This window comes from Synchiropus splendidus, chromosome 10 (assembly GCF_027744825.2).
Source record: "Synchiropus splendidus isolate RoL2022-P1 chromosome 10, RoL_Sspl_1.0, whole genome shotgun sequence".
Taxonomy (NCBI): domain Eukaryota; kingdom Metazoa; phylum Chordata; class Actinopteri; order Syngnathiformes; family Callionymidae; genus Synchiropus; species Synchiropus splendidus.
In genome coordinates this window covers 19728522-19743776 of record NC_071343.1, presented here as the reverse complement: position 1 = coordinate 19743776, position 15255 = coordinate 19728522, and the positions used below count along the sequence as shown (strand labels likewise).

Genomic DNA, 15255 nt, shown 5'->3' with positions numbered 1-15255 from the left:
TGTTACTACACGAGAAATCTAACTTTATGAAACCATATGCAATATCAAATGAAATGTATGAACATTTTTGCCAGTCTAACTCATCATGTTATGTAGGTTATCATTACACGCGAAAATATTGATAATGAAACGAATGAAATTACAGATTTTTCACAGGTTAATGTTAGCTCAATGTGGGCGGAGCTCAGCCCATTCTCCAGGCTGCAGCCAGGGGCCTCTCGACCCACATGGGGCCTCAGTGGACTACCTGTAAAATTACAACTGTCAGGCTCCCCTTCACTTTTCAAGTGTGTTTCTCCAGGATGCTTTCTCTTCATGCGGAACATTTAATGCATGTTGTCACTCTGCATGAGAGCCACATGGAGCGTACGGGGTGGAAAACTCACACAGGTGTGGAGAGTGAGAGCTCTGAGAGAGCATTGGTTGTCATGTCTATTAGTTACTAAATCAACAGTAACAAAATGAAATGTCAAAAATACAACAGATAATTGATTTTAAATGCTCCGGAAATTGCACATTGATCGATTAACCAATATTAAGGTTGCTATGTGTGGATTGTCAAGCCCTGCTGTCATATATTGATGTTATTATGAGGCATATAAATTTAGGTAAGAATAAATATGACGTCGCTGAAGGCCTTGGGTTGAAATACACGCCACTGGTCCTGACCAACCTTCGTATTCAGGTCGCCAATGATGATCCTCAGCTCATGTCGTGGCTGGCTCTCCATCTCCACCTGCAGCTGGTCGTACAAAACCTTTTTTATATGTTCACTTCATCAATCCTATCTCCTATATCGCCTATTTTTTTTTCTCCTCCATTTCTTTCAACACATGAATATATTAATATAGTATTCGCCAGGGGAAAGAAATGTAAGTGACAGATTTCAAGTCTTGAGCGCTTTACTCTTTCGTACCCAACAGGCAATAAAAGACAGCAAGACTGGGAAACATGAACTGACAAAGAATAGGGCAGAGAAAAGGATCTGTCAGAAGTGGGATTCGAACCCACGCCTCCATTCAGAGACCAGAAGTCCCATGGTTAGGAAGGTTTATCACCTTGAGTCTGGCGCCTTCGACCACTCGGCCATCCTGACAACTGACCTTCAGAAGGTCGTCAGCAGCTGCGTAGAAACTTGAATAACCAGTTCAACCCTGCAAAGTTCAGTGATCACAGATTTGAGCAAAATTTTTGGACTGTTTATATTGATTATTTAAATCATATTTTGCTCTTTCCATCTGACTTTTATGTGCTAAGTCTCTAATGTACTTTTAGCCCGCAAATGATGATTTTGTTTTTGCAACACAAACCTTTTCACAAATGAAAGCAACATCTTTGTCGTGTTATGGTGTGTGACTATAAAAGTAGTGGCCTCATCACTACATTTAATCCAAATAGAAAAGGTTTATTCATGTCTATTATTGCACAGCATCTCCAGAAATTAGATTGTTTTGGAACAGGGCAAAGTAAATGCCTTGTTAAACAAATGTAACTTATTGACACATCATTAACCGTAGCTGGGATTTGGAAGAGTCAGCCTGCCACAAACAAGGAGCAAAGTTTTCAAGGGTCAATACTTCTGTATTTCTGAAAATCTGTCCACCCGATCTGTGAGAAACACAAAACCAAAAAAATAAGGGACCAGAGAACATTCAATCAGGATTATGGCATGTGTGTGCATTTACTGTAAATGCATTCCATTTCTATGGTGAATGTGTTCGTGTAATCCGGACAGCGGGTGATACACTTCTCAGGGCGTCAAGTCAGGGCAGAAGGAACCACAGAAGCAGTGGGATGCAAGCTTCGGTTTATTCCACATCAGCATAACATCGTCTCATCGCTTGGCATCGCTATGCATCAAATTGTTCAAAGTACAAACACAATAAATAGTGGCTGGATCAAGGGCGTTCCTCGTACTAGATACACATCGTCACACACGTGCACGCCCACATTTGACCTCCAGGCAGAGTCGCTGAGACAAGACCTTCAGGGAGCTCCAGAGAAAACAGACATTCCTGTCTACACCCCAAGTCTTCTAGCCGCTCCTCCATTCGGACAGAGGAAGTCTCATGCTCATACTCTAGTACGGAATGGTACATTCGTACATGATACTCTCGTACGTAATCTCATGCATGGATAGTGTCATTTGCATTCAGAAGCAACAGATCATCTACAGTAGCAATGATCCCTTTTTGAACGCATGAATGGGACATTAGGATGGAGACAACACATCCAAGGTTAGGTAGATAAGATAAGATAATGTGCACAACAGAACTTGAATCTCTGAGTCTTCATTCCACAGAGAGTTGTGTCCTTAAACCCATTTAGTTGCAGGCCGGTTAGCTCAGATGGTTAGAGCGTGGTGCTAATAACGCCAAGGTCATGGGTTCGATCCCCATACTGGCCATTATTTGATTTTAGAAAATTCCACCCAAATGTATTAAAGGAACGAAATACTGCTTCTCACTATCGTTCTCACCCGCCAGACTAACGGTACGTACAGACCAAACGCGACTTCCGCGAGCGACACGACTGATTTGCATAGAAAGTCAATGGGGTTGACGACTGGGGTGTGCAACGCCACAAGATTTGAGCTACATACGGCGACTCCGGCTACTCAAGACGACACAACTGGTGTACAGCGACAGTCGCAGAAGTTCACCACCTGCGGAGCGTTGACCAATCAGAGACCAGATCCGCGAGTGACGTGTCCCGGCGGAGGAGAAGCAAATCGCCGCGGTTGTTTACAAGCAGACTTTCCGCCGTCCTGAGAGTGGCTCAAATCGTGCATTTTTTAATTTCCTACGGAACATAAATAGGAAGAATCTTGTCCGGAGGGAAAGTTCGCCACAACGGTGGCGTTCCTGGTGAGTTGAGACCTTTATTCACGTAAGTTTACTTAAGTTATATTCGTCTACGCAATGTCCACCGAGTTTACGTGGCGAATGTACTGCTGCGACGGTAGAAACTACGTATGCATGGCGACAGGATAAATAAGTACTGTTTCTGATTTAATTTAATTCAGATGAGACGTCCTGAAGGCTCTGTTTATATGAGGGGAGGATGGTGACCGAGGAGCGGAGTGGTCAGCGGCATCTACTGTAGTGCCGTGAAGTGAGCGTTCTTCTCCGTCCTCTCTCTTCTGGAGCCCTTCATCTCCCAGAGAGACCTCGGCCATCATGACTGGAGAGGCAGCAGCAGCAAGGTAGCAGGTAGGTTTGCACGTTCATTTAGTGGGGACATTCTGAATACTAGATTAATATATAAATATAAAAATGTATGTAGCTTTCTGTATTGCTTTTTTCTGTTTACACATTACACTGTTTCACACCATGCTGTCATTAAGGAGAGGAGGAGGATGGATCCACTCATGATGTTGGTGATGATGAGGAGGAGGATGGACCTTCCTCCCTCTTCACCTGGTGCTGCTGCGTCTCCTCCACCTGCCACTGGCCCCTCCTCCTCCACTGCTGCTCCTGATGTATGTAGAAATAACATTTTCTAGCATTATTCTATTTTTTTATTAAATGTTATTGTTCTACATCATTCACTGTCATAGTGACATGACCTGCTTTAGGTTAACTCAATAGCTGTCATATACAGATTTGATTTATTATTACTCATCACTATGGCATGTAATTGAACTCAACTTCCATTATGTGCAGGGCACCGATGGAAGAGACCTACAGAGGAAGGTGTCCCCCAATGCTGAAGCTGAGCTCAAACATCTACTAATGTACTCCCTCCACACACCCAGCTCAGAAGAAGGGACAGTTTTCAAGGTCCTCGTTCCTTCCAGGTTCCACATAAATGTAAAATGTACATGTTACTTTACCAAACAAAACAACAGCTGACTGAAATCATTTGGACCCTTCATTTATTTTCTTTGTAGCCACAGTCTCATTAAAGAACCGGATGCCGCCCCACTTCCTCCGCCTCTCTTGACCCTCGTCCCTCTGAGGAAGATCCTTCAAAACACACCTACGTAGTTCACTTCAAGTTTGACTGTGATTCTGTGTGCATTGAATGAGTATAAATGAATTAGTTACTTTATTTTTGCAAATAAAGTGTTTGACAATGAACATTTCGTTTTGTGAAAAATGGATTCACAGAAAAAAATAAAATCAAAAGCACTTTGCAAAATGTCAACAAATTGAGTTGAACACAGCTTTGTTTTATTGCAGAGATGAAATATATATGCAAGAACCTATGCTTTGTTAAAATAGGTGGGTGACTCTTAAACGAGCAGTTGTGGTGCACTGATAACTGTTTGTTCACAAAGGAGAAGCCTCATCTGCGACACAAACATATGTGGTCTGTGGCCGTGATCCTCTGGTCAGCTCCTGGAAGTGGACGGTCACACAACACTGAAGCAGTTGGTGATGAGTCTCCTGTTACCGAAGATCTGCAAAATATAAACCATACATGGATATGTAAACATATATATGTTGGTGATAATTTAACAAAGTATATATCAACCATACAACAGTGCATCTACCTCACAGGATAAATTGTTTCATCACAATGCATTTAACTGTTGCATTCATTGATTACCACAAAGTGGCGCTCACTGAAAAGACATTAGTGTACAAATTATTGACGATGACAGATTATATATCTGGACACAAGTCGGCGTACATAACTACACATCGAGGTGCTGACCGAAGACAGACGTTCACCAGAGGACAGACCGCGGTACTTGGTGTCCTGTATTCGGCCACTGATCCGGACCAACAGGTCGTCCAACTCGCGGCGGTTCCGCCTGAAGTACCGCACGAAGCGGCCGTATCCCGGTGACGCTGCTGGAGCAGGAAGTTAAATTCACCAGTGTGAGCGGCTCTGTCGAATGCTACGAAACGAGAGACGTCTCTTTTTCCATGTTTTCAATTAATAAGTAGCGATAGTTTGAGCACCGGCTCCGCCATCTTCAATCCACCGTCCACAACAACTTGAGACCACGCCCCCCGGTGACTGACCTACTTTTGATCCGGACAGGTGGCGACTAATGACGACTTGAGCAAGCTACCTGCTGCTGACGACTGGCGCTACCGCGACAGAAATGTCGCGTTCGGTGTGTACGTACCTTAATGGCCAGAAACTTCCACCCATGGGTATTTTTAACAGGAATACCTTGCCAAAAGAAAACTTTCCAGCCATCATCATCAACCCTAACCTGAAGGGATAGATGAAGAAAAGACGAGTTAACCAGATTTTTCAACGTTGAAAAACCGGGACACAAATTCGGGGCTTGCTGTCAATCTGGCAGGTTTGACTGAAGAACTCTAGCCACTTGATATTGGTGCCAACAGGGCATTCAAAGCTGGAATGCGAACTGTGTGGGAACAGTGGATGATAGAAGGTGAACACACGTTCACCAAGACAGGGAGACAATGCCGAACAACATACGCCTCTATCTGCCAGTGGATCGTAAATGCCTGGCCTGATATATCAGTCTCAACTGATAGCGACCCTGACTCGGACCAGACGGAGCTGGGCATGTTGGATGCTGTATTCGCCCGACTGTTCAATTTGGACACTGAAGAAGAAGAATTCCAGGGGCGTTAAGTTATTGGGTTATTGTTATATTGTTATTGCTAAGGAGTAGAAGTCGCAGGTCAAGTTCTGTGTGTCGTTTATTCAGTCTTCACAACAAAGATTCCCCAGTGTGTCGCATACAGCCTCTATTTAATGAGTCACACCTGTTTGTCCCTACCCATCATCCCACTGTGTAAGAGACCCCACCCCCCCATTCGCTACGCCGATATATGAAATCAATTTTAAAATAGGCCATTCATTGAAGGTGCGTCTTATAATCCGATGCACCTTATAGTGTGGAAAATACGGTAACCTTCAGTGTAACCAGTGATTCTTCTGTCGCCACTGGGACTCTGCACCTGCTGGCACTCTACGTTGTGTCTGCTTGGATGCGTGTGCAGGGTGGAGAGAAAAGACACTGGCCAGCGTACGAAGATTCTGTGTTTTTTCGAAACACGACTCACATTAGTCCACCACAACCATAAACACATGGACAACCAATCTTTCATTTAGGAAGCAAAAATGAAACACTATTGTTTGACTTCATGAGAAGAATATTTACTCAGTGCATGCCTCACATTTCATCACGAGTTTTCTCGTCTGTATTGCTTAAGAAAGATGTTTCCAAGCAGCCGTGATCGTATAGTGGTTAGTACTCTGCGTTGTGGCCGCAGCAACCCCGGGTCACGGCACTCTGCTTTTCTTTTTTTTCATTCAAATTTGCAGGTGCAGGTTTTTTTGTCAAACCGATCTGGAGCACACAGTTGAACCAATGGGGCTAGTTTGATGCTGCTTGTTTGGTTGAAACAAATAGCTGCACCCACATGGCCCTTTAGGTATTTAGTTTGACGCCCCAGATGAAATAGGAATTAGTGTTAGTGGAACAGAGAGAGCTGCTGACTTCCATGAAGATTTGAACTGACAGAATGAATCTACATCAAAAGCCATAAGTATATGGCTTTTGATGTAGTTTAACCAGTTTAACCAGTAATTCTTCTGTCGCCTCTGGGACTCTGCACCTGCTGGCACTCTACGTTGTGTCTGCTTGGATGCGTGTGCAGTGTGGAGAGAAATGAGACTGGCCATCAAAATCCATATATTAGATATAAGATATTTTGGGTGCTTGTGTCTACATTTGTTCAGTTATTTTAACTTAGGTACTTAGTTTTTTTTATTATTCTTTGGTGAGGAATTGCAGTGATGGAAGATCACAGAAACTGTACGCGATACAAATTCTGATAACATTCAGGATTGTTGATGGAAATGCTCGCCCCTAAACTGGATACTTTTTTCTCTCTCTCATGTCATTTGAATCTGAATATATCAACACCGTATTTGTCAAGGGGGAAAGAAATGTAAGTGACAGATTTTTTAAAACTCTTCTGCGCTTTAGAAGCAATTGAAGAGAGGAAGAATTCGAACCCACGCCTCCATTCAGAGACCAGAAGTCCCATGGTTAGGAAGGTTTATCACCTTGAGTCTGGCGCCTTCGACCGCTCGGCCATCCTGACAACTGACCTTCAGAGTCTTGTCAGCAGATTCATAGAAACTGGTATAACCAGTTAATGCAAAGTTCAGCGATCACAGCTTTGAGCAAATTTTTTTCCTCTTTATATAGATGATTGAAATCATATTTTGCTCTATCCATCTGACTTTTGTGTGCAAAGTAATTAATGTAGATTTAACTCTCAAATGATGATTTTGTTTTTGCAACACAAACCTTTTCACGAACGAAAGCAACATCTTTGTTGTGTTACGGTGTGTGAATATAAAAGTAGTGGCCTCATCACTACATTTAAGTTTACAAATAGAAAAGGTTTATTTCTATCCATTATTACACAGCATCACCAGGTGTCACTGGTTTATCAAGGATAAAACTACTTTGAGAACAAATTACATTCTAGCATTTTATATTTCCTTGCATGTTTTATATCCATGATAAAAAAAAAGGTAATTGCTGGGGTTGAACCCATGATCACAATGTTATTAGCAACCCTCATTTTGACTGGAGACATTCTGCAGACCTGTCCAATGAAGAACAACATATTGGATGGGACTGAAGGCTCACAGTGATGTGAAGAAAAGCAAAGTACCGTGACCGGATTCAAACTGGAATTTCTGTGGCTACAACGCAGAGTACTAACATCGACACGATCACAGCTTCTTGGAAACATCTTTCTTGAGCAATACAGACGAAAAAGTTGTGATGAAATGTGTGTCATGCACTGTGCTAATATTCTTCTCGTGGAGTCAAACAGTGTTTTACTTCTGTGTCATGAATGAAAGATTGGTTGACCATGTTTTTGTTTGCGGTTCTGGTGGTTTGAAAAGTAAAAAGTCAAGTCATCATCTTCGAGCCTTCACCCGCCCACAAATATAATGGTGTTTAGGAAGGAGGATTTACTCCTTTAATCCGTTTGAAGTGGTGTTATGAAGATTTCGATTGGGCATGTGAAGGTTCAGAACAGCTTTTGGTGCTCATCTTGACTGGAGACCATGTGCCTGATAAAAGGATCGCCTGAACAGGGACTTGAACCCTGGACCCTCAGATTAAAAGTCTGATGCTCTACCGACTGAGCTATCCAGGCTCTGTACATGGATCGTGGTGTGGAAGCAGGGGACGTTGCGCATCATCGGTTCAATGCACGCTTTGCAACGCAACAGTATTGGTTGAGACTGATGTATCAGCCCAGACATTTACGATCCACTGGCAGATAGCAATTGTACAGGTCTAGACAACTGAAGAATGAGACCACTTAGCTCTGTGTTTGAGTGACAGACAGCAAACAGACACACAACCATAACACATTGAAGGAAAGATTTGACTCTGGGTGCATTGTGTGGGCACAAGGATGTAGGACAATTTCGTCTTTAATTCATTTCCAAAAACTGTACTGAGGCTCCCGACACCCAATCTAACCCCCTGATAACACCTCTTAAAATGTACTCAAGGAATGAAATACTGTTTCTCCATCATCAGTGAACCTCAGTGTTGTCTTTCTCTTCTTCTTTGGCTCAGAATTTGTATCTCGCAGCAAAGGTTTGAATCAGGTCAACCGGACTAGTAATAGTCAAAGAAAACTTTTCGTCTCCTAACCAGAAGGCTTCGTCAGTTCTAACAGTTTCATACAAGGCCACACCACCCAGCTGTTGGTTCAGATATGTGGATGACACCTGGGTCCTAATCTAAAAGGATGAAGTAGAACCCTTCACACAACACATCAACTTGGTAGACGGACACATCAAATTCACCCAAGAAGATGTGGAAAACAACAGACTACCTTTTCTGGACTGTGCTGTAAACACTGAAGCAGACAGAAGCCTGAACATCGAAGTGTACAGGAAACCAACACACGCCGACCAATACCTCCAATTTGACTCTCACTAGAACAAAAACTTGGAGTCATCAGAACTTTGAGACATCGAGCCCAAAACATCCCCAGCTCACCTAGGGGGAGAGAGAAGGAGGAGATTCACATCAGGAATGACCAAAACATCAAAAGGGAACACAAAGGACAAAGAAAACAATGTCCAGCACCGTAACAGCATAGTTATTCCCTGTGAGCCAGAAAAGGAGCAATGTGGTTTATGCAATCCAGTGCAGCCAAGAGTCCCAGACCTTTACATTGGAGAAACTAAACAACCTCTCCACAAACGAATGGCCCAACACAGGAGAGCCAACTCCTCTGGACAAGACTCTGCAGTCCATTTACATATAGAGGACAAGAAACACTCCTTTGAAGACAGCACTGTCTGCATTTTGGCAAAAGAAGACCCCATTAGCATAATACTGACTCTTGTCACCCATCACACTGGACTGGCTCCACCCCTGTCCATCAACATCTTGTCCCATTCAGATGGCCTGATATAAGCCTGAACTCCAACCCAGCTCAGTAGAACTGACGAAGCCTCCTGTGAGTCTTCCTCCCCATCTCATGTGTTGTTCTTCATAATCAATTGGACAGGTCTGCAGAATGACTCCAGTCAAAATGAGAGTTACTAATAACACCAAGGTCATTGGTTCATCCACGATACGAACCAATTTCTTATCATGCATGGTTAACATACCAGAGAGGACAAAAAAAAAAAAATCACACCTTCAATGGATTGTTGTTATCGAACATGATCCATTAAAGGGGTCTGAATGCAAATGACCCTGTACGTGCATGAGAATGAACATCACAGATTATGTACAACTGGTGTCCACATGAATACAGTTTTATGTAGATTCACACACATTCTCAATTGTATCATTGCAGTTGAATTCAAAGCCTTTGTTTCCCCTTCAGGGATTGAGTTTGACAGCCCAGTTGAAACACAATTTAGTATCCATAAAACAGTGTACGTCCCTGGGTGGGCTCGAACCACCAACCTTTCGGTTAACAGCCGAACGCGCTAACCTATTGCGCCACAGAGACATGAAACAGCAATCTAACATCTGGATCAAACGTTTGTAAACATGTCCCATACGGTCGGGCACTCAGGCCACCATTGACTCCCAGTGTGGGAAACTGACCATCATTTTGGTCAGCTGCTCTCTATTGATACCTATCGATTGATTGATCAAATTCATTGCAGGAACCTCATCACGCTAAAGTTGAAAGATCATTCTGGAACAAGCCCATTCACTAGTGATGATATAGGGCAGTATGGTTACAGAGGGTGCACAGAAACTACAACTCTAAAAGGAGTCCCTCAGATGGGGCTCATCTGGGTTTCGTACCTGGCACCTCTCGCACCCCAGGTCACCTGCTGAGACTTTCACTCAATGTCTCCTAATGTGGTATTGAGAAAGGAAACATCTGGCTCAGAGAACAGTATAAAAACAGTCCACTTACTCAAGGTTACTCGACACTTGATACATGTATATTATGTTGTTAAGTGTTTGTCACTAAGAGTTTATTTCTGAAATAGGCAGTCACTCAATTCCAAGACTCCTGCCCCGTCTGTGACGTGGCTTGACAGCTGTGTTGGTGAGATATTTCATTTGATCTTTTTTTTCATTCAAGTTTCAGTTTCCTCTTTCCACAGGCTGTGATCAAATAGGGTCTATACCTGTGTGGGTTTGAACCACCAACCTAACAATTCATATTCTTTTTCAAGATTTCAAGATGGTTCAAGAAATCCTCTAATTTTGGAACTTTTCTCACGTCGGTGGCCCGGCTAGCTCAGTCGGTAGAGCATGAGACTCTTAATCTCTGGGTCGTGGGTTCGAGCCCCACGTTGGGCGCAGTATTTTATCTGCCTCTAATCTGGGTGGTCTACATTCTTGTGTCCACACGATGCACCGACTGCAGAGGCAAATCTTCCCTTCTTTGAGATTCATCTCAAACAAGAGCCACCGATTAGTGGTCAGGCCACGAAATGGCAGCATTTGACTGTAATACAGAACTTCCACCCAATATTGAGGGGCTCATGCAGGAACTCGGGATGATAAACATTGTCCTTAAACAATTAGCCAGTGAAGCATCAGAATCTTGAGCATGATTTTCATGCATGGAAGCTAGAGATCTAAAAGCATGTTTGCACAATTCCATCAGTGTCACGCAAAACTGACTGCTGGGTGGGAACTTATCGCTACAGGCAGAGGCAGAGCCTTGGAGTAGATAAAGTAATGGTGAAACCTGTTCAAAGAAGTGAAGTTACATTCAGTACTACTTTTATTTTCCCCACAGGAACTGATTTTTAGCAAATCATGTTTGACGGTTGAATTATTTTTTGATTTCAAGTCACATTTGTTTTTTTCCATCTGACTTCTATTTTCTAACTACTTAATGTGCTGTACTTTTCAGGTTCAAATCATGGTGTTTTTTTTTTTGGCACAAAAAGGTTTATTTTCCACATTTTGAGATCCCAAAATCCTTTTTCCAGATGAAAGTAACATCTTTCAAACAAAGCGTTTGGACTCCAGGTACTCAGTGGCACAGTCATTCCACTGGTCAATGTACAGGACATATGGTTGGTACAGTCCTGCTGCCGTTGCTGTGTGCCTGCAGACTGGTGACATAGCAACATTAACATTAAAACACACATCCAGCACACAGACAGGTTTATACATCAGTTTTTGTGGAAAAGAAAGATATCAAACACTGTCAGTTGATAAGATCAGGGAACAAAGAAACACACAATAAGAACTAGGGGAGGGAATTTGAAACGAGAGAACAAACAAATGATAAAACACACAGAAAGGAAATGTTGCACTGTGCCTGTTGAAGAGAAGTTGAACAAGCACACAACAAGCAGGAGGATGAGACCACTGAGCTCTCTGTTCAGCAGACAGACACACAAACATAACGCAGAGAAGGGAAGATTTGCCTCTGCAGTCGGTGCATCGTGTGGGCCCAAGGATGTAGACCACCCAGATTAGAGGCAGATAAAATACTGTGGCCAACGACTGTGAGATTAAGATTCTCATGCTCTACCGACTGAGCTAGCCGGGCCACTTCAGGTCAGAAAAGTTCCTAAACTAGCGGATGTCTGGACCCATCTTGAAATCCTAACACGCATGAAAGAAAATTAATTGGTAGGTTGGTAGTTCAAACCGACACAGGTATAGACCCTGTTTGCACAACTTTTCAGAAGAGCAAGGAGGTGTTTTTTGTTACTTCTCTTTTCAGTTGCAAGTTATTTTAACTAAGCTACTTAGTTATTCTTTTTTATTCTCTGGTGAGGAATTGCAGTTGTGGAAGATCACAGAAACTGTGCATGATACAAATTTTGATTAGATTCAGGATTGTTGATGGAAATGCTCGCCCCTAAACTGGCTACTTTTTTTCTCTCTCGTGACATTAGAATCTGTATATATCAACACTGTATTTGCCAGGGGAAATAAATGTGACAGATTTTAGAAAAGTCTTCAGCGCTTTATAAGCAATAAAAGAGAGCAAGACTGGGAAACGTGACCTTACAATGGGGCAGAGAAAAGGATTTGTCAGAAGTGGGATTCGAACCCACGCCTCCATTCAGAGACCAGAAGTCCCATGGTTAGGACGGTTTATCACCTTGAGTCTGGCGCCTTAGACCACTCGGCCATCCTGACAACTGACCAACAAAAGGTCGTCAGCAGCTGCATATAAACTGGAATAACCAGTTAAACCCTTTGACCAGACGGAGTCGGGCATGTTGGATGCTGTATTCGCCCGACTGTTCAATTCAGACAGAAGAAGAAGAAGAATTCCAGGGATTCGTGGATGAGGAATGAACTGATAAAGTGAGCTTTTCCTGTTTCTCTTTACCACTGAACAAGGTTGGTCATATTGTGAATCTGGACATTAATGTTTGAACAACGTTGAGTTATTGGGTTATTGTTATATTGTTATTGCTTTGCACTGTTTTGAGACTTCCTATATTCCTATATATTCCTATTCCTTACTATATCTAGTGGATACATAACACAACCCTAGCCACGACTCTAGCTTCTATTCTATGTGCCTCATCATGTGGTACTGTGGCAGGACAAAGGAGTCGGAGTCGCAGGTCAAGTTCTGTGTGTCGTTTGTTCAGTCTTCACAACAAAGATTCCCCAGTGCGTGGCATACAGCCTCTATTTAATGAGTCACACCTGTGTGTCCCTACCCATCATCCCACTGGCTAAGACACCACACCCCCAAGCACCTGCTGCAGTATGCCGATATATGGAGTCAGTTTTAAAATAGGCCATTCATACAAGGTGCGTCTTATAATCCGATGCACCTTATAGTGTGGAAAATACGGTAACCTTCAGTTTAACCACTGATTCTTCTGTTGCCTCTGGGACTCTGCACCTGCTGGCACTCTACGTTGTGTCTGCTTGGATGCGTGTGCAGCGTGGAGAGAAAAGACACTGGCCAGCGTTCGAAGATTCTGTGTTTTTTCGAAACACGACACACTCACATTAGTCCACCACAACCACAACCACAAACAAACACATGGACAACCAATCTTTCATTTAGGAAGCAAAAATGAAACACTATTGTTTGACTTGAGAAGAATATTTACTCAGTGCATGCCTCACATTTCATCACAACTTTTCTCGTCTGTATTGCTCAAGAAAGATGTTTCCAAGCAGCCGTGATCGTATAGTGGCTAGTACTCTGCGTTGTGGCCGCAGCAACCCCGGTTCGAACCCGCGTCACGGCACTCTGCTTTGCTGTTTTTCATTCAAATTTGTAGGTTCAGGAATTGCAGTTATGGAAAGTATACGTGATACAAATTCTGATTTGATTCAGGATTGTTGATCTAAAAGCTAGTTCCATTTAAAAAAAACAATTAAACAGGCAACTTTTTTTCTCTCTCATGTCATTTGAACATGAATATATTAAGACTGTATTTGCCAGGGGAAAGAAATGTAAGTGACAGATTTCAGAAAAGTCTTTAGTCTTTTGTACCCAACAAGCAAAAGAGAGCAAGACTGGGAAACGTGAACTCACAATGGGGCAGAGAACTTTTATGTGCTAAGTAACTAATGTACTTTTACCGCTCAAATGATGATTTTGTTTTTGCAACACAAACCTTTTCAGGAATGAAAGCAACATCTTTGTCGTGTTACGGTGTGTCAATATAAAAGTAGTGGCCTCATCACTACATTTAAGTTTACAAATAGAAAAGGTTTATTTATGTCCATTATTGCACAGCATCTCCAGAAATTAGATTGTTTTGGAACAGGGCAAAGTAAATGCCTTGTTAAACAAATGTAACTTATTGACACATCATTAATCGTAGCTGGGATTTGGAAGAGTCAGCCTGCCACAAACAAGGAGCAAAGTTTTCAAGGGTCAATACTTCTGTATTTCTGAAAATCTGTCCACCCGATCTGTGAGAAACACAAAACCAAAAAAATAAGGGACCAGAGAACATTCAATCAGGATTATGGCATGTGTGTGCATTTACTGTAAATGCATTCCATTTCTATGGTGAATGTGTTCGTGTTGTGTGGACAGCGGGTGATACACTTCTCAGGGCGTCAAGTCAGGGCAGAAGGAACCACAGAAGCAGTGGGATGCAAGCTTCTGTTTATTCCACATCAGCATAACATCGTCTCATCGCTTGGCATCGCTATCCATCAAATTGTTCAAAGTACAAACACAATAAATAGAGGCTGGATCAAGGGCGTTCCTCGTACCAGATACACATCGTCACACACGTGCACGCCCACGTTTGACCTCCAGGCTGAGTCGCTGAGACAAGACCTTCAGGGAGCTCCAGAGAAAACAGACATTCCTGTCTACACCCCAAGTCTTCTAGCCGCTCCTCCATTCGGACAGAGGAAGTCTCATGCTCATACTCTAGTACGGAATGGTACATACGTACATGACACTCTCATATGTAATCTGTGATGTTCATTCTCACGCATGTATAGTGTCATTTGCATTCAGAAGCAACAGATCATCTACAGTAGCAATGATCCCTTTTTGAACGCATGAATGGGACATTAGGATGGAGACAACACATACAAGGTCGAAAAGATAAGATAATGTGCACAAAAGAACTTGAATCTCAGATTCTTCATTCCACAGAGAGTTGTATCCTTAAACCTCTATATCAGCATGCCGGTTAGCTCAGATGGTTAGAGCGTGGTGCTAATAACGCCAAGGTCATGGGTTCGATCCCCATACTGGCCATTATTTTATTTTAGAAAATTCCACCCAAATGTATTAAAGGAACGAAATACTGCTTCTCACTATAGTTCTCGCCTGCCAGACTAATGGCCAGAAACTTCCACCCACGGGTATTTTTAACAGG

General features: G+C 42.7%; 7 non-coding genes across 7 annotated transcripts; 3 read left to right on the top strand and 4 right to left on the bottom strand.

The window, feature by feature from the left end:
- Window positions 1–986: 986 nt before the first annotated feature.
- Window positions 987–1096, bottom strand: trnal-caa (transfer RNA leucine (anticodon CAA)). Its single transcript has 2 exons — window positions 1059–1096; window positions 987–1032 (listed from the first exon to the last, which is right to left on the bottom strand). It is a non-coding gene; the product is annotated as a tRNA-Leu (tRNA).
- A 1237-nt stretch (window positions 1097–2333) lies between these two features.
- trnai-aau (transfer RNA isoleucine (anticodon AAU)) lies at window positions 2334–2407 on the top strand. Its single transcript has one exon. It is a non-coding gene; the product is annotated as a tRNA-Ile (tRNA).
- A 5643-nt stretch (window positions 2408–8050) lies between these two features.
- On the bottom strand, window positions 8051–8123 carry trnak-uuu (transfer RNA lysine (anticodon UUU)). Its single transcript has one exon. It is a non-coding gene; the product is annotated as a tRNA-Lys (tRNA).
- A 1756-nt stretch (window positions 8124–9879) lies between these two features.
- Window positions 9880–9953, bottom strand: trnan-guu (transfer RNA asparagine (anticodon GUU)). The gene has a single exon. It is a non-coding gene; the product is annotated as a tRNA-Asn (tRNA).
- A 739-nt stretch (window positions 9954–10692) lies between these two features.
- Window positions 10693–10765, top strand: trnak-cuu (transfer RNA lysine (anticodon CUU)). Its single transcript has one exon. It is a non-coding gene; the product is annotated as a tRNA-Lys (tRNA).
- Window positions 10766–12464: 1699 nt separating this feature from the next.
- trnal-caa (transfer RNA leucine (anticodon CAA)) lies at window positions 12465–12574 on the bottom strand. The gene is made up of 2 exons: window positions 12537–12574; window positions 12465–12510 (listed from the first exon to the last, which is right to left on the bottom strand). It is a non-coding gene; the product is annotated as a tRNA-Leu (tRNA).
- Window positions 12575–15060: 2486 nt separating this feature from the next.
- trnai-aau (transfer RNA isoleucine (anticodon AAU)) lies at window positions 15061–15134 on the top strand. The gene has a single exon. It is a non-coding gene; the product is annotated as a tRNA-Ile (tRNA).
- The last annotated feature ends 121 nt before the right edge of the window (window positions 15135–15255 follow it).